The sequence below is a fragment of the Phodopus roborovskii genome, unplaced genomic scaffold, assembly GCF_943737965.1.
Source record: "Phodopus roborovskii unplaced genomic scaffold, PHOROB, whole genome shotgun sequence".
In the NCBI taxonomy this organism is placed as follows: Eukaryota; Metazoa; Chordata; class Mammalia; order Rodentia; family Cricetidae; genus Phodopus; species Phodopus roborovskii.
This window is the reverse complement of record NW_026126416.1, coordinates 7,137,276-7,160,376: the sequence shown is the minus strand read 5'-3', so window position 1 is coordinate 7,160,376 and position 23,101 is coordinate 7,137,276.

The window sequence follows — 23,101 nt, the reverse complement described above, 5'->3', positions numbered from 1 at the left end:
GTGCAGCAATTGTTTTGTAGATGTAACAGTTGGGACTGCATTTTGATTGACTGTTGTTTTCTGAATGGTCTTCATCTTTTGCAAAGATGATGAGGGATGAAAATATTAATTTTTATTGATGGGTGTAGTCTCTAATAGAGCCAATGTTTACCATGTATAAGGTCCTATACCAATCACCACCAAAAATAAGATAATAAAAAAACAAATGCATAAATCAATGAAATTTCAAAATAGTCACAGTCACCTACACATATATGGTATTATATAGGGCAAAGAAAAGATTAATGTCTCTACTATATAGATTTTTATAAATGTATATGAAAAAGATGTGTTAAAAACTTAAAATTTGGAAAAAGTTATAATAGGCATCCCACTGAAGAATAGTGACAGAAAGTGATAATAAAAACACACAATCTATTTATAACACCATTTGTAATCAAGTTTCAACAATGACAACGTTAAAAATTTATTTTTATCGTAATTTATTATCATAAAATTGCATTTACATTATATGCCCATATATATATATATATATATATTCAATGTTCATTATTTAAAATTGATCAGTGTTTTCTGTTTAGTGAATATGCCTAGCATTTAATAAAAAGTACAGAAAAATAAGCATTCTTCCCAGCTCACAGAAATACAAATTGGGTCAACAATTCTAAAGTAACTTGAAAATAAATAGAAGGATTTTAAACATGTAGTCTGTGGCTAAGGATGCAGCTCAGGCACAGTGTTTCCCTAGCATGTGCAAGGCTCAATTCCCAGCTCTGCAAAACAACACAAGAAAATAAACCAAAGCACTTTTAGCTAGGCATCGTCGCTGTAATCTCACACCCTTGGGAGGCTATCAGGGGTCTGGATTACCTAATGGGAGCCTATTTCCAGAAACAAGAAAACAAGGGAAGGAGAGGGGGAAAGAAGGAAGGGGTAGAAAACTAAGGGTAAGCAAGATGGCTTAGTGAGTAAAGTCATGTGTAACCTTGGCTATGACCTCAACTTGATCCCTGAGAATCACATGGTAGAAGAAAACTGACTCCTGCAAGTTGTTCTCTAACTTTCACATGTGCATCATGACACATCTGAGCCCCCACACACCAAATAAATAAACTGTTTAAAAATAAAATGTTTAAACGATTTCTCAATTAAGCAGGGCATATATAATATAAGAATATCAGATTATCCAAAGAATAAAAACAAAAATACAGGGCATTGAGGAAAGGTATTCACTGTAGCACTATATCTTTTGCTAAAGAAAGAACGGAAGAAGGAAAGAGAGAGAGAGAAAATAGAGAGAAAGCATTTTGCTACCCAATAGTAAAAATGTTTAAAGTGTGTCATGAGTGCATGAGATTGGCTCATTTAGCAGGAAAAAAAATGCATTTTTTTACCATGGGAACAACTTCTAAGAGAAGTTCCCCCCAAATGAAGACCTATTTATATACTTATCCAACATGCTGAGTATATTTAATGTACCACATAAATAGAGTTAATTTAGGCACATATTTAAAGAAAGACATGACCATGGTTACTTTTAAGTATTGAAAGTTATAACTAAAACAGTGGAAGTGTATTCTTCATTTCTCCATTGTTCACTTTAATAAACACATAAGATTCTGAAATCAGGGGGTAATAACATGTCATGCTTTCTTTAAAATATCCCCCTGTGGCCATGCTCTTCTTCTATCACAGTGTGCTCTGCTTCTTGTTTCTCAAAACTTCTCTTAAGAATTAATAATAGCCAAATAGTTCCAGCTGCCTCCTCCACACCCCAACAACAGGCTAATTAAAGAGCTTTGATGCATGACCTACGATTTCAGTCACAGCTTCCTGGATGCTTCAGAGACAGCAAGAGGAAGAGTTTGAGGTGCAGGGTGTGGTTCCAGGATGTGCTTTGGCCCCTGGCTTGGAAAGCCACATTAGGAAGCAAAATCAAAACTCTCCCAGGTTTCAGGGACATGTAGTACAGCAGAATGAACTGTATAAGTGAGACTTGTTGAAGCCAAGCTGCACCACACCTTATGTGTGCTTTCCTTCCTTGTGTTTGCAAGTGCATGCATGTGTGTGTGTGCGCATGTACAAATGTGTGTACTTGACTGCAGAGGACAGCCTTGGGTGCCAACCTTGGAAATACTGCCCACCGCTTTTTAGGCAGGGTCTTTTATCAGCCTGTGATTCACAAATTAAGCAAGATTGACTGGCCAACAAGTCCCAGAAGTCTCTCGGTGCTGGAACTAACAAGTACACTGCCATGCCTGTCATTTTTTCATTACTAATTTTTTTAATTTTATGCATATGGGTGTTTTGCCTGTGTGCATGTATGTATGTATGTGTGTTTGGATGACCAGTGTAGCTGGAAGAGAGCTTAGTGTCCCCAAGAACTAGAGTCGCAGATGGTTGTCAGGAGTCCAAGCTTCCCCATGGAGATCATCTGATGCCTGCAGAGTCTTCCTTGCTTATTCGCCAGCTGCTTACATCTACACACTGCTCACATCAATCTTCAATGCCTGGCTTTTCTTGCTCCCGGTATTCCTCTTGTCAACTTTTCAATTCTCTTAGTTTCATCTGTCTTCTTATATTTGTGATTCTTTTTGTTTGTTTTGTTTATTTGGTTTTTTTTTTTTTTTTTTTTTGAGACAGGATTTCTCTTTATTGCTTTGAAGCCTGTCCTGGAACTCACTCTGTAGACAAGGCTGGCCTCAAACTCACAGAGATCCACCTGCCTCTGCCTCTGCCTCTGCCTCTGCCTCTGCCTCTGCCTCTGCCTCTGCCTCTGCCTCTGCCTCTGCCTCTGCCTCTGCCTCTGCCTCTGCCTCTGCCTCTGCCTCTGCCTCTGCCTCTGCCTCTGCCTCTGCCTCTGCCTCTGCCTCCCAAGTGCTGGAAATAAAGGTTTTCGCCACCAATGCCCCGCATATTTGTGATTCTTAAATGTGGACTTTAAGTTCACCTGTTCCCTGGAAAATTCTGAAAGAGCTCCTTCAGCCCCACTGCATCCCATCCCAATACCTAGAGTCAGCCATCACTTTCCAGCAAGGAAGTGGTCCTCATGACCGTAGCTTATTTTCCCATCTCTGACCTACTGCCACTCCATCTCTGTGATAGTCCTTAGAAGGATTACTGGGCACATTTAGTACCTCTAAAGAGAAACTTAGAACATACAAGTGGTAACTGTCCCTCCTTAAAACCCTTCATTAAGACCTTCAAAGAAACTGTTGTCATCAGTATTCAAAGTCCCAAGGCCTGTCACTATGAAGCAGCTTCTAGTCCTGAACTTGCACAGTGATGAGATATGTGTAGGTAATCCGGACTTCTGATTTGGTTCATAGAATTCCATGCCACACTAACTAGGTGGATAAACTCAGCTGTTAATCGTTCATAGTCCCAATACATGACCTTCCTACAGGAGCATCTCCAACAATCAAGAAGATCATGTTGCACTCAAAGCATGACTCTACCCTTTATGGAAATCAAAAACTGAGTTTCCTACCTTCTTGAAGCTTCTGTTTACTAGTATATATATTTTAAACACTATAGAACTATCTGGAGCAAGAAAGCTGAATAGCTTTCTTGAATGATCCATAGAGTTGTATTTGAATTTACTCTTGAATATTTACTAATTGATCATTTAAAAAATTTTTTTTACTTCATCTATTCTCTGTAAAGCTGGGATACTGTCATGATTTCTTTTTAAAAATCACAGTCTCTAGAATTCTGAGCATTAGTAAAGTGATGTTTTTGCAGCCTGGGCTCTCTGTGGCTGAGTCCTGGCTCCTTCTAAGGCTAGTGTTTTAGTCTCTACCATCCCTGTATGGGATTAAATTTGCATCTCCTCCATAATCCTTACCATACCCCCGGCTCCTTTTGGACTAATGTGCCTTTGAATATTGCACTTCAGCAGTGATCCCCAGGTACTGAACCCATTGCAAACATCTGAGAGATTCCACGTTATTTACGCAATTAAGAATCTTGCTGGATGCCTGAAGAACTAAACGATTTCTGAACCTTCAAAGAGCCCTCAGAGGAAGGTGCTTGTACTGACTCTGGATCTTTACTAAATCACCATCCCTTGGGCCTGCATTCACAGCTTTGTGCTGGAATGCAGCAGAACCTGGCATTGGGTCTCATTGAAGTACTTTACCACCTTCCTTTTGGAAAACCTTCACAGACTACCTGTTACCCACAGAATAAAAACCTGGAAGTGTTAGCATGTGAGGTCTCTGCTCTGCAGCTGGGATACCTAGAGGTGTCTGGACATTATTTGCACTTGGAAATTTTTAACAAAATTTACTGTTGTCCAACTTGTAGTTCACATATATACTTGTCTCTGTCCTAGGTAAGGAGTTCCACAGCCAATTTATTTCCTTTGTGGCCCACTATGACATGTACAACAGAAGTCATTCACATTGCCCAGACTTCAGTGGGTATGTTAAGCTGACCCTGTTACTTCGCTGGTCTTGCAAAGGTCCACAGAACTCTGGTTGTGTAACAGCCCTGTCAGTTTTTTTTTTTTTTTTTTTTTTTTTTTTTTTTTTTGCTCCCTGCCCTCCTGCCTTAAACAGGTTTCCTGAATTACATTTCACATTCCACAAAATGTACTCACTTAAAATGTACAGTTCAGTGCACTGAAAATATCCACAGCCTTTTGCAACACCCACCACTCTCACATTGTAGGACATTCTGACCCCTCCCCCAGTGAAAACCCCACATGCCTCAGCAATCACTCAGCACTCAGTGTTCTCACTTATGTGGACCTGGAGAGGCTAACTGAGTTTAGATCAGAATGGAACCTGGTTGTCTTTGCACACACAGAGTGTGTGCTTCTGGAGGAAACAAAATTGTTGCCCTGAAGGTTGTGCTCCTGTTTCATTGCCAAGGTAAACAGTCACCGGGTGTCCCATTCTTCATCCAGACTGCCCAATGAGCCATAGCCTACAGACAAAACACCAGCCAATGAGGGACAAGCATGATTATGTTCTCATTTACATAAAATCTACCAAGCAGCATTAGACCCACTGAAATCCCTAGTTTGTGTAAGCAGACAGGAGTAGGAGCTTGGTGGGGAGTGTCTTCTATAGAACACTCCTTTTCTTTCCTCCTGCCCAGATTTCCCTTCAACTTGTGCAAAGGATGGCTTCACTCAATTTGACCATTACTTATTGTTAACTAGACTTCCTTTTATCTTCTATTCTTTCCTAGTAAAGTTCTAAGATTCAATCAGATAGACACTCCAGTCTCTTGATTTGCTAGTTCTGAATACTTCAAATGAATGGGAGTATTTGTGTATGTGGCCTTCCTTCATGATTGGCATCATTCTCTGATGACATCAGATGATGTCATCTGATTCAGTGTTTTGATCCTTTTTATTGCTGGGCAATATTCTACTTACTGTATGGCTATGCTCCATCCATTTGTCCACCTATCAGCTAATGGCTATGAAGACTGACCTTCCCTTTGCAGTTAAGCACTTTCAGTGTTGTGTGGATATAGTCCTAATAAGGCTCAGCAAGCAGAAGATGGTTCCTGTTGGTGAGTGAATGATGTACAAGGCTTAAGCAGGTGCTCATTGCCATGTCCTACTCTGCTGTCCTCATCTGAAAGCACTTGGTTCTCTGCCCTTTAGTGATGATTCTGTCTTTTTCTTCTTAACTCTTATCATTCATCTAATCATGGTATGCTTTGTGCTATGGGTGATTTTGCTGCCAGGTCTGTAACTCATACTTGCAACATCAGAGACATTAGGGTGGGGAGAGTCCTTTCCTCAGGCATAAGCCTCTATTTTCTGACATTCCTGTCATTTCAGACCAGAAACAACACAGGGCCCAAAACTCTCCATCCACCTGTGTGTTAACATGGGACACCAAAGCAATGAATTTCAGCTCTCTTCTCTCAACTTCTCCCTTCCACAAAGCACACTCTGTTATTGTTGTTTATTTGTTTGTTTGTTTTTACGAAGTTCTTTTTCCATTGTAGTCAGCCTATCAATTTCTTTTCAAATAGCATTTAGAAACCCTAGTCCCAATTTTGTTGATGGTGAAGGGCTGTCTGTGTTAGTGTCCCCATCCATTTAGCCTGAGAACCAGAAGCATAACCTTGGCTGCAGAAGGAGTGAGCCTGCTGAGTTTTCTTCCAGCAAGATGCACACTGCCCTCAGATGTGATGTTCCAGAAGGAACATCTGTTAAAGATTTGTGTCTTTCTCTGTGCATAGACATGAGGAGGTATTTATTTGAAAAGTAATTATTTTGGAGGCTACAGATTAAAATGAACAAATATTACCCCACAGAATATTATGTAATTAAATCTATAATCTGCCAGATGGTTTTTCCCTTTCTTTCGTCTTATTCATTGCATCTTGTAGTCAAGTTGAAGCACCCTTCTAAGACATACACCTCTACCACCTCTCCAGTGTTTATATCATAGTTTCTTCTCACCTCACATCTTCCTTCTCCACATTGAACTTCTGCATGTGAGAAATGCAAGTAAGATACCAACACATACCAGCAAGTACCTCAAGTATTTTTCTGTACACTCAGAACATCCATCCATAAGGGACAAAAGTCTGGTGCTCCATCACTATCATGATGAATGTTGACTTAGCCTCAGGGAAAAAAAACTAATTAAAGATGTGGAAAATACAAATGTGGTTGATTTAAATAGGCAATGGGAATTATCCTGATGCCGTATGCACTATCTAGGCAGTGCTGGAGCCCCTCGAATCAATTAGTTTTTAGAAATCAAACAAATGATCATCTTAGTCTTATCTTCAGATGATAAATAAGCAAAGGTTTGGTGAAAGAACATTCAGCATAAAGTGAGAACACTAGCTTTTAAGACATTTCTACTCTGTGTGTGTCTCTCTCTCCCTGACTGTTTCTCTCTTTCTCTCTCTCTTTAGAGAGCTGCAGCCAGACATTACTGGCTGAATAGATTGATTGAATTCACAGTGGTTCCATGGAATCCACAAGGGAGGATTTTTCCCCCTTTCTTCTTTACAATGCCTTGCTCCGTCCAGAGTTTCGTTTTGGAGTTTATCAGAAGGCAACGCTCTCACAGCGCTGCGCCAACCCTGTTTGCTGACAAGTTCTACTTGAGTAAGCTGTATTTGGACAACCATATATTTCATTTAGGCCTTTTGCAATGACTGGGCCAAGGTCAGTTTCATATTCTGCAGAAATCATAGAGCGACACTTGAGATAAACAGAATGTTTACTCTCTCCCTGTGAGCCTGGGCTGATATGTAAATTCATCCTTATTCTTTCATCAAATTTGCATTTCCCCTCTTAACCAAACACCACGGGGATCCAAATCAAACAGTTTTAATGATGGTCAACTCTTTCTGACTGATGGCCATATCAGAGGGAAAAAATAGCAATTTAGATTAAAATGAAAAGCTCGATGCAACATAACTGTCCTCTCCAGGTTGCCGTAATTGGAGAGGTGTTTTGATGCTTCGCTGCTTAGCAGTAATTACCATGGCCTCTGGCTTTGCATGCCTTCTCCTATGCCCCCTTATCTCCTACAAACATGCTACATTCACCCACCAGCCCGATTTTGTGTTTTGTTTATTTCTGGTCAAATAAATCAAGGCTGTCTAACAGATTCTTGGTGTTGAAAGGAGGAAATGAAAGAACAGAATGGAAAACGTGATTGTCTGAACATTTCTTGACTACTTCCAACCAGAAAGAGGCCCAGGAAATAACAATGGAATTCCGAAGGAAAAGCAGGAACACCCCCCCCCCCCCGTTCTGTGGATAATTGTCTTTCTTCATGATAACTGCAGAGAAGGCTCCCTGCAGGAGAAAGTGTGTTACTCACTAAGGCTGAGGTGAGCTGGAAGCTCTTACATAGGAAGCCAAGAGTATATAAATAGTCTGTGGCCCCTTATAAAGCCACAGTAAGAGCTGCAATTTCTCTGAAGCTGCTAACCAACGGGGAGCCTCTGAGAACTGAGAGGTATAAAGTTAGTACCTGTGTTTGTTCTTCATTCTTTCAGAACAAAGGGAACTATTTCTCTGCCATGAGTCTGCAGAATGCTGGGGCTTAAACAACAGGACCGCACAATTCATTCCCGTTGGTTGGTGCTGGGTGTCAGACTCCAATGCAGACCCCGGGGAAAAATCCAATGCAGCCCCCTACCCCCACCCCAGAAAAGTTAGAGCCTGTTGAGCTTGTATCCCTGCAACTTGGGCTGCTGGGGCCTTGCTTAGGGGGAAGAGGGCTGCTCACTGGCTCAACTGCCCATCTTGCACTGGGTTTTGTTTCTGTACCCATAAGCGATGTTAGCAAGTTCAAAGCAAAGGGGTCTCAGAGACAGGCTGCACAAAGACCAGGGCTGGGTGGACGAAAAAAAGTGGCATTCTTTCAGATGCTCCCGGGTTCTGTTTCCTGTAAGGAATAAAAAATGAAGACTTGGCCCAGAGCCTTGCTAGGTTACTGAAGATCTCCCACTTGGAATGTCAGACACATCAGTAAACGACTCGATCCGGCAACAGAGCTAACATAATTCACGCCATTGACACAACAAGAGGAGTGTCTCTCCCCATCTTCAGTGCTTGTCTTTGAAAAACGGGACAACGAAGAAAAAGAAAGAAAGGGAAAGAAAAAGCAGAGAGGCGTGGGGGTGTGGGGGTAGAGGCAGAGGACACAGTTTCCTTTTCATCGAGGCTGTCAAATGGCGATCTAATGTGGCTGGGCTGCAGGAGAGCAGATAGCTTCTCTGAAGCCGGCAAGTATTTCTGCCATTCAAGGGGCCGGAGGATGCCACACACAGTCTGTTTGTTCAACATAAGCAAACAGATTGTAAACTGGCTGATAATTTTTGTACTGACAATGTCATTTACAGCTGTCAGCCTTTCGTCTGTCTTGTTTGCTTTATTCAAATATGAACCAAGTGGACGTCCCTTCCAGCGCTTTCTTCTGCATTAAAATCACATCCATTCCCTTCCAAGCTGTCTTATCTAAAATTCATTGGAGGCCAATCAGTTGGCTGCATGCTTTGTTGTTTCCATGGAGGCAAAAAGTCTAGTGTGCACTTGCGGGGATTAGGAAGTTTCAGATTTACAGGCTTGAAGTGCGAGTCGCTTTTGCTGAGCTGTTTTTGATGGCACAGAGGCAGGGCATTTAAATACAATTTTAGGTCTGAGCCAGGAAGCAGGACTTTAAAGTTACTCCTGCCCATTTGCTGTTATGATGGACCAACACCTGGCCTTTCTTTCCTCTTTGGTGCAGTTCCTGGATTGTGCTGTCTTAAAGGCATGTGCTCTGCTGCCCTATCTGCCCTCTGCTGGGAAAACTGTTCTGCAGGCTAGCACTGCGAACCCAAAGCTCTTCTTCAAGAAGCCTGTTTTGGTTCCTGTGGCCTGACAAGGTGCTGCTAACGAACTGCAAAGCACTTCTCCATTTTTGGCAGATGTGGCAGTACTTTGTGTTAATGATTCACTTTAGACTGGACCGCTGGTGACAGGTGGGCACCTGCAACGTCATCACTTTTGTATGTGTGTCTATTCAAGTGTGTGCATGCTGTGTGTGTGCAGGTCAGAAAACAACCTACGTGTCCTCGGGCACAGTTAGTTGATTTTGTTTTTGCTTTTTTGTTTTTTATTTACTTATTTATTTATTTTTGGTAGCAAGAGCCCCTTCTGGCTCACAAACTAGACTAGGCTGGCTGTCAAGCAAGTCCCACGAATCCACTTGTTTTGTTTTTGCTTTTATTGCCTTTTCAGCACAGCAAAAGCCTGCCTGTTTTTTAAAAGTTTTTTTGTTAATTACTTTTGGCATAGGTTCTGGGACTTGAACTCAAGTCCTCCTGTTTGCAAGGTGAGTATTTTAGCAACAAGGCCATTTACCCAGCCCATTAAGCCATCTGCCCCTAGCTGTGATGCATTTTTCAAAGAGTCTTATATGTTTTCCTTTAAAATAGTAAACTATCAGCTCAGTTATCAGTCTCCATGAGTCCCGTGCTATGATGGAGCTGCTATGCACAGTTCTAGGCCTAAGCTTGACTTCATGGGCAGCACTGACCAATCATATCTACCTCAAAGGGAAGGAGCTTCTTAATCAGAGGCTGTTCCCTGGTGAACCTGCCTCTCACCAAGAGACTTACTGAATATCTCCATCCATGTTATGTGCAATTCATTGGTTAGACTGGAACTTGTAAAGCCCACATTAGTGACTAGTACACTCTAATTTAGTTTAAGATCACAGCAAGTGGTTTACAGTCATAACATGAATCATCTCCAATATATGGATATTGAGAATAAGTCATATGCAACAATAAATCAAAACAGGTAACTAGGGTATCTAAATCTAATATCAATTCCAATTTTCCAATTTACCTTGCATTGCATTGTAATCGACATCAAGTATTTGTTTAGTAACAATGTTTAGCTTAGGAGACATAAATTCAAGTAGATGGGTCAAATAAGTCACATTGATGAAGCCATTTCAGGAGTTTGTGGGCATCTCTGACTGAATGCTGAATGGAATCTTATGGAAAATGAAACAACAGTGGAGCTTTAGAGTCCTCTTCAGAACTTACTAATTGGAAGGTATTCTATACTCAATAAACATTAGGAATGTATAGTACATTAAGGAGTTTAGTAACATTGAGAGCCGGTGAGCTATTACAGATCCATTATGTTATTTACTATTGTGTGAATAAGGGCAAAGACTGTGCCCTTGACTATTCCTCCATACAGAATGCTATCAGCAACCTGTTGCCCCCAAAGTTATTATCAGCCCAGCTACCTTGAGAGACCATGGTCCCTATAACTGAAATAACTGAATTCCTGATTCCCTATGATTTCCAAAATGCTTTTCTTGAGAAAAACAAAAACAAACAAACAAAAACGAAAACGAAAAACCATCTCCACTTAACAACCTTACGATGTAATCTATGTTGGTGGATGGGAGAATACTTAGTGCTCTATTCCTTGCTATTTTAAATGCTGTTAGAATTGTTATCATTTTTAATATTAATTAAAACAAAAATGTTGTATTTACTAAGCTTTCCACTCAATTTAGATGCCTACCATTTCTAAAGGTTTTAATACAGCACCTATCCCCAGTCATATTAAAATGAACAGCCATTTCCATAATGCCAGATTTCTTTTTAAACCTATAATGGCTCCCTCTATTATGTTATCTCTTTTCTTTCCTGCCTCTATTCTTCCCCCGACTCAATCTTCCTGCTCCCTCATGTTCTCCTCTCCCCTCCTCTTCTCCCATTCTCTTTCTCCTAACTCCTTCTCCCCTCTCACCATGATCCCAATTTGCTCAGGAGATCTTGTCCCTTTCACCTTCTCCAGAGGACTATGTATGTCTCTCTTGAGGTCCTTCTTGTTTCCTAGCTTCTCTGGAGCTGTGAATTGTAGGCTGGTGATCCTCTGCGCTATGTCTAAAATCCATATATGAGTGAGTACATACCGTGTTTGTCTTTTTGTGACTGGGTTACCTCACTCAGGATGGTTTCTTCAAGTTCCATCCATTTCCCTGTGAATTTCAGGATTCCATTGCTTTTTCAGATGAGTAGTATTCTGTTGGGTAAATGTACCACATCTTCTTTATCCATTCATTCTTCAGTTGAGGGGCATCTAGGTTTCTTCCAGATTCTGGCTATTACAAATAATACTGCTATGAACATGGTTGAACAGATGTATTCATTGCATGAATGTGCATCTTTTGGGTTTATGCTTAAGAGTGGAATTGCTGGATCTTGTGGTAGATTGACTCCCATTTTCCTGAGGAACCACCATACTAACTTCCAAAGTGGATGTATGACTTTGCACTCCCACCATCAGTGGAGGAATGTTCCCCTTTCTCCACATCCTCTCCAGCAACTCTCATTGGTGTTTTTTACTTTAGCCATTCTGACATCTCAGAGATGTTTTGATTTGCATTTCTTTAAGCCTTTTTATATTCCTATATTGCAAATTCTCTATTTCTGTACCCCACTTTTTAATTGGATTATTTGGTGTTTTGGTGACTAGCTTCTTGAGTTCTTTGTATATTTTGGAGATTAGTACTCTGTCAGATGTGGGGTAGGTGAAGATCTTTTCCCGTTCTGTTTGCTGCCGTTTTGTCTTGTTGACTGTGTCCTTTGCCTTACAGAAGCTTCTCAGTTTCAGGAGGTCCTATTTACTAATTGTTGGCCTCAGTGTCTGTGCTACTGGTATGTTCAGGAAGTGGCCTCCTGTACCAACTTGTCAAAGGGCTTCCCACCTTCTCTTCTAAGAAATTTAGTCAGTGTGGCTGAATTTATGTTGAGGTCTTTGATCCATTTGGACTTAAGTTTTGTGTATGGTGATAGATATGGATCTATCTGCAGTCTTCTACACACCAGCATCCAGTTATGTCAGCACCATTTGTTGAAGATGCTTTCTATTTTTCCATAGTAAAATTTTAGCTACTTTGTCAAAAATCAGGTGTTCGTAGGTGTGTGGGTTAATATCAGGGTTAGAGACCTAAGCAGTAGTGGAGAGGCTACCTTAAATGCCCTTCCCTGATAGTAAGATTGATGACTACCTTATATGCCATCCTAGAGCCTTCATTCAGTAGCTAAGGGAAGCAGAAACAGACATCTACAGCTAAACACTAAATTGAACTCTTGTAATCCAGTTGCAGAGAGGGAGAAGTGATGAGCAAAGTGGTAAAGACCAGGCTGGAGAAACCCACCAGCTGATTTGAACAAGGGGGAGCCTCATGCAACCCAGACTTATAGCTGTGAAACCAGCATAGGAGTGACCCAGCCCCCCCTGAATGTGTGTCTCTGTTAGGAAACCTGTGTAGTCTATAGGACCTCTGACAATGGAACCAGGATGTATACACATGGACTTCAGGAACCCATTTCCCATGGAGGGATACTCCCTTAGCCTAGAGACATGGAGGAGAGCCTAGGCCCTACCCCAAATGACTTGACAGATTTTGTTGATTCTCCCATGGAAGGCCTCACCCTCCCTGGGGAGTGGATGGGAGATGAGATGGGAGGGAGAGGGACCTGGGATTGACAGGTAAAATAAAATAAATAAATAAATAAACAAAATGAACAGTCATGTACACTACGTATGCAGTCCTAAAATGCAAGAAGTTCTAATTCTGAAGTTTGACACTGAAGCTCCTTGCATGTGCAGTAGACGTGTTAGTATTTGATTGTGAGATGTCTCCCCTAGTCGTCACAAGAAGTATTTTAATACACAAAACTTATCTTTTGAATATTTAAATTGCTATTTCTAAAACCTTTTAGAAACAGTGCACACCTGTCTAAGATATCCACAGTGATTATATGGGAAGCACTTCCCACTCCTGCAAACCATTAAGATTTATGGCTAAGGGGACGCTACTGAGAACAAGCAGAGAAAGACATTATAACCAGAACAGAGAAATGTCATTTTGTTTGCATATGGGTATGGAAAAGAGTTGAAGCACAAAGGTGTTGCTACAGTGATCAGTTTAACCATGACCACTGAGAACATTCCTTTGTGTTTGGTACAAGAGAGGCAGACCAAAGACAAAGAGAAAGACAGATACAGCAAATAAAACAGAAATGAGCGTATAATCTGAAGAAGTATTTTTAGTGTTTATTACTATGGTTATATAACACTTCTGCAAGTTTGAAGTTGCACCAAGTGAAAAAGGAAATTTAGGTCAATAAAACCTCAAAAGGATCAACTAAGAAAGTGAAGTGAAATTCACAGAACAAAGAAGGCTCATGCATGATATCTTGGCTTTCTCTCCTTACAGATGGCTGAAACTCAAGTGAGGAAGTAATATAGCAAGAAGGAAGAACAAAAGGATATTAGGTAACCAAGAAAAGCAGATGGGGTACAAAGAGAGATACAAGGACACTGTTTCTGAAAACCTTGCTTTTTCGTTATTTAACTATTTTATAGTAGTTTACTGGGAGGCCTGAGCACATCTAAGTGTGTGTGTGTGTGTGTGTGTGTGTGTGTGTGTGTGTGTGTGTGTACTATAGAACATTAGTCAAGATCAGAGAACAACTAGCTAGAGTCAGTTCTCCCTACCCACTATGTGGGAACTGAGTATAGGACTCAGGTCTCGCAGCTTGATAGCAACAGACTTTATGTACTGATCTATCTTGACAGCCCAGTTTTCTTAATGTTTGCATGCTTCTTTTGTGAAATGGGTGCAATGCAGACTTGCTCATACAGTTACCATAAAAAGTAGACAGATGATACAGGATGAGTGTGGCATGTGGGAGTACTCTGAAATGATAATGTTGCTACTCTTCACTGTGCCCTGGCCCCACATGCATTATCTTCTTTGTTGATATCTAGTACAAAACACAAGGAGCTGCAGGGTGGACTCTTCAACATCGACACTAGCAAAATATCATTAAATTAAAACACCAAAATCACAGGCAACGAAACCAAAAATAAACAAATGGGTCTAGCTTAAACTTAAAAGTATCTGTACTGCGTGACAAATTAAAATGGGGGAAAAACACCTTGCAGAATGTGCAAAATACTTGAAAATCTTGGAAGAGGCTAACATTCAAAACATGTAGGGAACTCATACAACTCAACAGCAAAAGAACCCTCATATTTTACAGTGTACAAGGTACTGGAATAGGTGTTTCTTCAAAGAAGACACAAGTGACCAGTAGGTATATAGATATGTATATACACATGTGTGCATACATACATTATGTAAGTATGTATTATGTAAAATGTACATTATTAATTATCAATGAAATTTAAGTCAACACTAAATTGAGCTGTTAGCTAATTCATCTCAGAAAAGCTGCAACTAAATAGACAAGAAACATTACATTTGGGTGAGAATGTGGAATAAAGGAAACACTTGTATACAGTTGGTGGGACTACAGACTGGTGTAGATTACATAATGGTGTAGCCATTATGGAAAATAGTATGGAGATTTCTTTAGAAAAACAAATAAAATGGCCCTATAATCCACCTTTGGATTGATATCCAAAGGAGAATAAATAGTAAGTGTGAAGAACTATGCCCAGCCCCATGTTCCTTGCAGCATTAATCATAACCAAAAAAGATACGGGAACAACCTAGATATTCATTAAAGACAGATGACTGTGCAGAGGAACGTGGCTTATTACTCAGCCATTAAAAAGAAGATAATGCTGTCATTTCTGACAGCCCAAGCAAACAATGAGAGTAGGCACAGAACAAGGAATATGCCATAGTCTCACTGATATGAAGAATTTAAAAGTTGATCTCATAGGACCAGAGAAGGATTGGTGATTTTCATTCATATTAATTTTGCTGAACATTTGTACTCATGACCAAATATGATCAGATGTGATTGTATGGTTGTGATTCAAATGTGATTTTTTTTAACTCCAAAATTTAATTCATGAATGCTATTATACTCAAAAGAAGCTGCTTACCTCATTGATGAATATAACTCCAACATAAATATTGATTTTTGTTTTTATTCTTCAACTATGTATATAATATATCTTGATCATATCTACTCCAAATTTCTCCATCTCTCTCTCAGGAGAGAAGACTCAAACTAATATATGAAGACAACTAACATTTGGTTTTACTTTTTTAATCTGATCAATATGGTTCAGTAGGGAAAGACTCTTACCTCACAACCTAGTGATATGCTGACCCCGGTACAATCCCCAAACACAAGTAAACATGGAAAGAAAAAAAAACAACTCCAAAACTTGTTCTGTGACCTCCACATGCACCCCTATCTGCACATGCATACATACATGCAGACACCCACATATACCAATACTAAATTTTAGGATGAACGAACTTGTAAGGAATTACAAATCTGACCACATTTTATCCATTTCTTCATATTCTGTTGGTGATTCAGACACATTACATTCATTCTTCATGCTAACTCTTGCTTCAAGAAATTAATATTCTGTAAACAATCTAATAAGTACACTTGTGAAAATACTGAATTAGGAAAATGCTTCCTATGATTTGCTTGGGAAGCAATTTGTGTGTGTGTGTGTGCGTGTGTGTGTGTGTGTGTGTGTGTGTGTGTGTGTGTGTGTGTATGTTTGAAGCAGGGTCTTGTGATGTTTCTGTGTTGACCTCAAAGTCAAGTCACTGTCTTCTCTGGCTCAGATCCCCTAGTGTTGGGATTACAAGTGGGTGTTTCCTTACTAGGATCTCTCTCTGTTTCCCTAAATTAAAATATGACTTTTTACTCCAGATAAGGATCAGTTGAAAGAGTGTTGTGTCAACTAAATTATGAGAATCAATGCAGAATCAAAATTATGAAAAACAGGGACTTCCTTGAGTAGATTCCATGCAAGATGATGGCAGTGAGTACTACACTGACAGCATTTACTGCTCTGAGTTCCTGAGTGATAAGAAGCCTAAGTAGGTAGGAGACCTCAGGCTGTGTAGGATGGTTAATCATGATGGGCTTCCTTGAAAATCCCCCAGCAGGCTGAACCTTGGGCTAGAGGGAGGAATGATGGGTTTCTTAGTCATAACAAAAGCTAGTGATGCTTGTGGGGAGCTGGTAAAATGGAGCCCTTTCCTTGTCTTCATCACACTTCTCTAAAAATAGAAGAGGCTCTGGCTTGGTTTTGGTTACATGTCCCTTATGGGGGTGATCTAGAGTTCTAAGTCTGGGTATAGGTGAGGGCACCTAGAGGAGGTGCCCTCAAGATTCTCTGAAAATGCTGAATTAGAGTTCGTGTTTTTCTTGGAATCCAAGACACATGGTCTTGATAACCAAGTTTGTCTTTTGGTTCTGGGCTAGACATTAAAAGATCTCCTTTTGTTTAGCAGTGCCTTGCTGAAGCCAAGGAGGGAAAAGCAAGGCATGCCATTTGGTGCAAACCTTTATGGAAGTTCAGCTTATGTAAGTGAGAACAGTGGAAGTGTACTGAGTGAATTTTCACAAACCAGGTACATTCTGCAACCACCAGCCACACCTAGAAACAGGGTAAGAGAAATAGGTAGGGAATGGTGTGTGGGGTTGTAGTGGAGAGAGGAGGAGGAAGAAGAAGATAAAAATGAAATGAAAGAGGAAGAAGAGGAGGAGGGAAAGGAACAGCAGGAGTCAAGACCCTTCCTCATCACCCTACTTCTGGCCAGTCATGGTGGCTCACTCCTCTAACTTCAGCCCTCAGAAGGCAGAGGTGAAGGAGCCTGAATCCAAAGTCAATCTGCTTATAGATTTTGATAGCTGACTGGTCTACAAGGCAAGACTGTCTCAAAAAAAGGGAGAGAGAGAGAGAGAGAGAGAGAAAGAGAGAGAGAGAGAGAAAAAGAGAGAGAGAGAGAAGAAAAACAGAGTATGACTAAGTCAATTGATACCCCACAGTGTTTCCTTCCAAAGGCTGCACCTTCCTCAACTATGGCCCACTGCCTTTCAAGTAGAGATTCATCTTTGAATTCTAAGTGGAACCAATATATTTGCTCTTTTGTGCCTGGCTTCCTTCGCTCAGTCTTATCTTTACGAGACTTTGCCACTTTGCCATACATTTCTTTGATGAGAACAGGAGAAGGAAACTGGACTGGCAGTTTAGGGCGGGGACCTTAAAAAAAATGCAGTGCATTTCTGCTTCTGTCTTGGCCAGAAGTCAGAAATGTCCTTGGTTCTTGGGAAACTCTATCCTGGCCAGAGACCAGAAATACTAAAAATGTTTAGAGGCACTAGTGTATGCTCTGAGTCTGACTTTATCTTTCTTTTACCTTTACATAGAAAGGTAATGAGCACAACTTCCTGAAAGCTATGGGTGATCAGACACTTCATTGCCCTGGATAAAATGTTTAAAACTCCAGGATATAAAGGCACATGAACACCTCATGAGTATGGTAACTGGACTGACCAGTTCACACCTGTCTTATTTAGAGTTTCTTTTGCTGTGATGAAGCACCATGACCAAAAGCAACTTGGGGAGGAAGGATGCATTTCATTTATATTTCCAGACAACAATCCATCACTAAGATAAATCAGGGCAGGAATTCAAGCAAGGCAAGAACCGGATGCAAAGGCCATTTGAGGAATGCTGCTTACTGGCCTGCCTCTCATGGCTTGCTCAGACTGCTTTCTTATGGCATCCAGGACCACCAGCCTAGGGGTGGCACCACCCATTATGGACAGAACATTCCCACATTAATCACTAATTAAGAGAATGCGCTACAAGCTTATCTTCAGCCTGTTCATCACAGGAATGATTCACCAAGATTAAATTTCAATTCTGAACATCGATGCCCAAATACAAAGGCACCCACATTTGTAATAGAAACATTACTAAAACTCAAATCTCGCATAAAACCTCACACACTTGTAGTGGGATATTTCAACACCCCACTTTCAACACTAGACAGGTCCACCAAACAGAAGCTTAACAAAGAAACAAACGAACTAACAGAAGTTATGACCCAATTGAGTTTAACATTCCATCCAAACCCAAAATAATATATCTTCTTCTCAGTGCCACATAGAACCTTCTCAAAAACCAAAACAAAACAAACAAAAAACAAACAAACAAACAAAAAACCACATACTTTGTAAATAGGTACCAAAAAAAATTGGGAAAAGCCTCTATATCTCATCAGACCACCATGCTTTCAAGTTATAATTCAACAACAAAACAAATTGCAGAAAAACCTACAAATTCATGGTAATTGAACAATGTACAAATGCAACATTCCTGGGTTGAGTAACAAATAAGAAATTGAAGACTTCTGAGAATTAAATGAGAATGAAAACATAACATACCCAAACTTATGGGGCACTTTGAAATCAGTGCTAAAAGGAAAGTTCACAGCCCTAAGGGCCCACATGAAGAAACTGGAGAACAGTCACACTAGAGAATTAACAGCAAAATTGACAGCTCTAGAACAAAAAGAAGCAAACTCACCCCACAGGCATAGACACCAGGAAATAATCAATTTGATGGCTGAAATAAATAAGGTAGAAACTAGGAAAATAATACAAAGAATTAATGTAAAAAAGAGTTGGCTCTTCAAGAAAATCAACAAGATAGACAAAATTTTATTCAAACTAACCAAAAGACAAAGAGAGAACATGCAAATTAGCAAAATCAAAAGTGAAAAGGGAGACATAACAATGGACACTGAAGAAATCCAGAGAAACTTCAGGTCATACTTTGAAAACACGTACTCCACAAAATTAAAATATTTAATGGAAATGGACAATTTTCTGGATAAATATCACTTACCAAAATTAAATCAAGACCAAAATAAGTAAATTAAATAGACCTACAACCCCTGATGAAATTGAAATTGTCATCAAAAGTCTCCTAACCAAAAATAAATAAATAAATAAATAAATAAATGCCCAGGAAAAGGTGGTTTCAGTGCAGAATTATACCAGAAATTCAAAGAATAGCTTATACCAAGATTCCTCTAAGTGTTCCATACAATAGAAGCCGAAGGATCACTGTCAAACTCTTTTTATGAAGCTACAATTACTCTGGTACCCAAGTCACATAAAGATACAACTAAGAAAGAGAACTACAGACAAATATCCCTCATAAACATTGATGCAAAAATACTCAATAAAATACTGGTAAATTGAGTCCAAGAACACATCAGAGAAATCATCCACCATGACCAAGTAGGTTTCATCCCAGGGATGCAGGGATGGTTCAACATGTGAAAATCCATCAATGTAATCCACCAAATAAACAAATAGAAAAAGAAAAACCACATGATCATCTCACTAGATGCTGTAAAAGCCTTTGACAAAATCCAACAACCCTTCATAATAAAGGTGTTGAAGAGATCAGAGATAACAAAAACATACCTCAACATAAAATATACAGTAAACGAACAACCAACATCAAACTAAATGGAGGGAAACTCAATTTGATTCCTCTAAAATCAGAAACAAGACAAGGCTGCCCACTTTCTCCATATTACTTCAATATTGTACTTAAAGTGCTAGCTAGAGCAAAAGACAACAAAAGGAGATCAAGGGGATACAAATTGGAAAGAAAGAAGTCAAACTTTCACTATTTGTAAATGATATGATAATTTACATGAATTGATCTGAAAAATGCTACCAAGGAACTCCTACAGCTGACAAACACCTTCAGCAAAGTGGCATGATACAAGATAAACTCAAAAAAATAAGTAGCCCTAATATATACAGACAATAAAGGGGTTGAGAAAGAAATCAGAGAAACATCACCCTTTACACTAGCCACAAACAACATAAAAAATATTTGGCTAATGCTTACCAAACAAGTGAAAGACCTATATAATAAGAACTTTGAGTTTTTAAAGAAAGAAATTAAAGATACCAGAAAATGGAAAGATCTCCCATGCTCTTGGATAGGTAGGATCAACATAGTAAAAAAAAAATGGCAATCTTGCCAAAATCAATCTACAGATTCAATGCAATCCCCCAAAATCCAGGCAAAATTCTTCACAGACCTTGAAATAAAACCCCCTCAACTTTATGTGGACAAACAAAGGACCCAGAATAACTAAAGCAACCCTGTACAATAAAGTAACTTCTGGGAGCATCACCATCTCTGATTTCTAACTCTATTACAGTGACATAGTCCTGAAAACAGCTTGGTATTGGCACAAAAATAGACAGGTAGACCAATGGGATCGAATTGAAAACTCTGATATTAACCCACACACCTACAAACACCTGATATTTTACAAAGAAGCTAAATGTATATAATGGAAAAAAGAAAGCATCTTCAACAAATAGTGCTGAATGTTGATGTGTAGAAGACTTCAAATAAATCCATATCTATCGTCATGTATAAAACTTAAGTCTAAATGGATCAAAGACCTCAACATAAATCTAGCCACACTGAACCTCTTAGAAGAGAAAGTGGGAAGTACCTTTGAATGAATTGGTACAGGAGACCATTTCCTGAACATAACACCATTAGCACAGACACTGGTATCAACAATTAATAAATGTGACCTCCTGAAACTGAGAAGCTTCAGTAAGGCAAAGTACACAGTCAACAAGACAAAATGGCAGTCCAGGGAATGGGAAAAGATCTTCACCAACCCCACATCTGACAGAGGGCTGATTTCCAAAATATACAAAGAACCCAAGAAGCTAGTCACAAAAACACCAAATAATCCAATTAAAAAGTGGGGTACAGAACTAAATAGAGACTTCTCAATGGAGGACTTTAAAATGGCTGAGACACTTAAGAAAGTACTGAATAGCCTTAGCCATCAGGGAAATACAAATCAAAACAACTCTGAGATACCATCTTACTCCTGTCAGAATAGCTAAAATCAAAATCACCAAAGACAGTTTATGCAAGAGAGGATGTGGAGAAAGGGGCACACTCATACAGCTACTTTGGAAATCAGTATGGCAGTTCCTCGGGAAAATGGAAATTAGTCTACCTCAAGATCCATTCATTCCACACTTAGGCATATACCCAAGAGATGCACATTTATACAACAAGGTCATCTGTTCAACTACATTCATAGAAGCATTATTTATAATAGCCAGAGCCAGGAAGCAACCTAGATGCCCCTCAACTGAAGAATGGATGGAGAAAATATGGTACATTTACACAATGGAGTGCTATTCAGCAGAAAAATACAATGGAATCATGAAATTCGCAGGGAAATGGATGGAAGTAGAAGAAACCATCCTGAATGAGGTAACCCAGTCCCAAAAAAAAGACAAACACAGTATGTACTCATTTATTTATGGATTTTAGACATAGAACAAAGGATTACCAGCCTGCAATTCACAGCTCCAGAGAAGCTAGGAAACAAGAAAGACCCCAAGAGAGACATACATGGTCCTCTGGAGAAGGGGAAGGGGACAGGATCTCCTGACCAAATTCGAAACATGGAGGGAGGGGAGAGGGAATTAGGAGAAAGAGAAGGGGAGAAGATGAGGGGAGAGGTGGGCACGAAGGAACAGGAAGATTGAGACAGGGAAGAATAGAGAAGAACAAGAAAAGAGATACCATAATAGAGGGAGCCATTGTAGATTTAAGGAGAAATCTATCACTAGAGAAATACCCAGAGATCTATAAGGATGAACCCAACTAACAATCTAAGCAATAGTTGAGAGGCTACCTTTCATGCCTTTCCATGATAATGAGATTGATGACTACCTTATATACTATCTTGGAGTCTTCATCTAGTAGCTGATGGCAGCAGAAGCAGACACCCACAGCTAAACACTAGCCAAACTCATGGAATCCAGTTACAGATAGGGAGAAGTGATGAGCCAAGGGGTCAAGACCAAGCTGGAGAAACCCACAGAATCACCTGAACTGAACAAGAGGGAGCTCGTGTACTCCATTCTGATAGCTGGGAAACTAGCATAGGAATGATCCAGGCCCCCTGAATGTGATTTTAGGTAGGAAGACTGGGCAGTTTATGGGACCTCTAGTAATGGATCAGTATTTATCCCTAGTATCCAAACGGACTTTGGGAGCCTATCCCACATAGAGGGATACTTTCCCAGCCTAGACACATAGGTGAGGGTGTAGGCCCTGCCCCAAATGATATGACAGACTTTGAAGACTCCCCATGGAAGGCCTCACCCTCCCTGGGGAGCAGAAAGGGGATGGGCTGGGGTTTGATGGAGGTGATAGGGGATGATGGGAGGATGAGAGAACTGGGTTTGATATGTGAAACATCTTTGTTTCAAATTTAAATTTAAAAAAGGAAGAAAAAATATTTCCAGGAGATTTGCTGAGAATAACTCCATGAAGAAGGAAAGGGGTAAAAAGCAGTGAATTGAACTTAGAGTGGTAAAAGCTTCCATTTGTATCAATAATAAAATTCCCTCTCTTTGTCTAGTATGTAACCTCAAGATGGGCACCTAAAAAAAGTTCTATGAAAACAAAAGTAATTAAGATTGGACTGGGCTTTCTATTGAATCTTAACTAGTTCATTTGTATGCTTCTTGCATCCTAAGAGACCAAGTCAAAAGCAATGAAGAGCATAAAGCAAAAGACAGCTGGAAAAAAAATCAAGTCTTGAAATGATCAATGTAATGTTTCATGTTAGCAAGTGGAATTTTTTGCTGTGTTACCGTCTTGGTTGCTGACAGCATGATTTAATGACCCGGTGGCTGCATGAGTTGACATGGCAACGATGGAAAATGCCATAAATATCTGAGTTGTGGACGTGAATGGTAT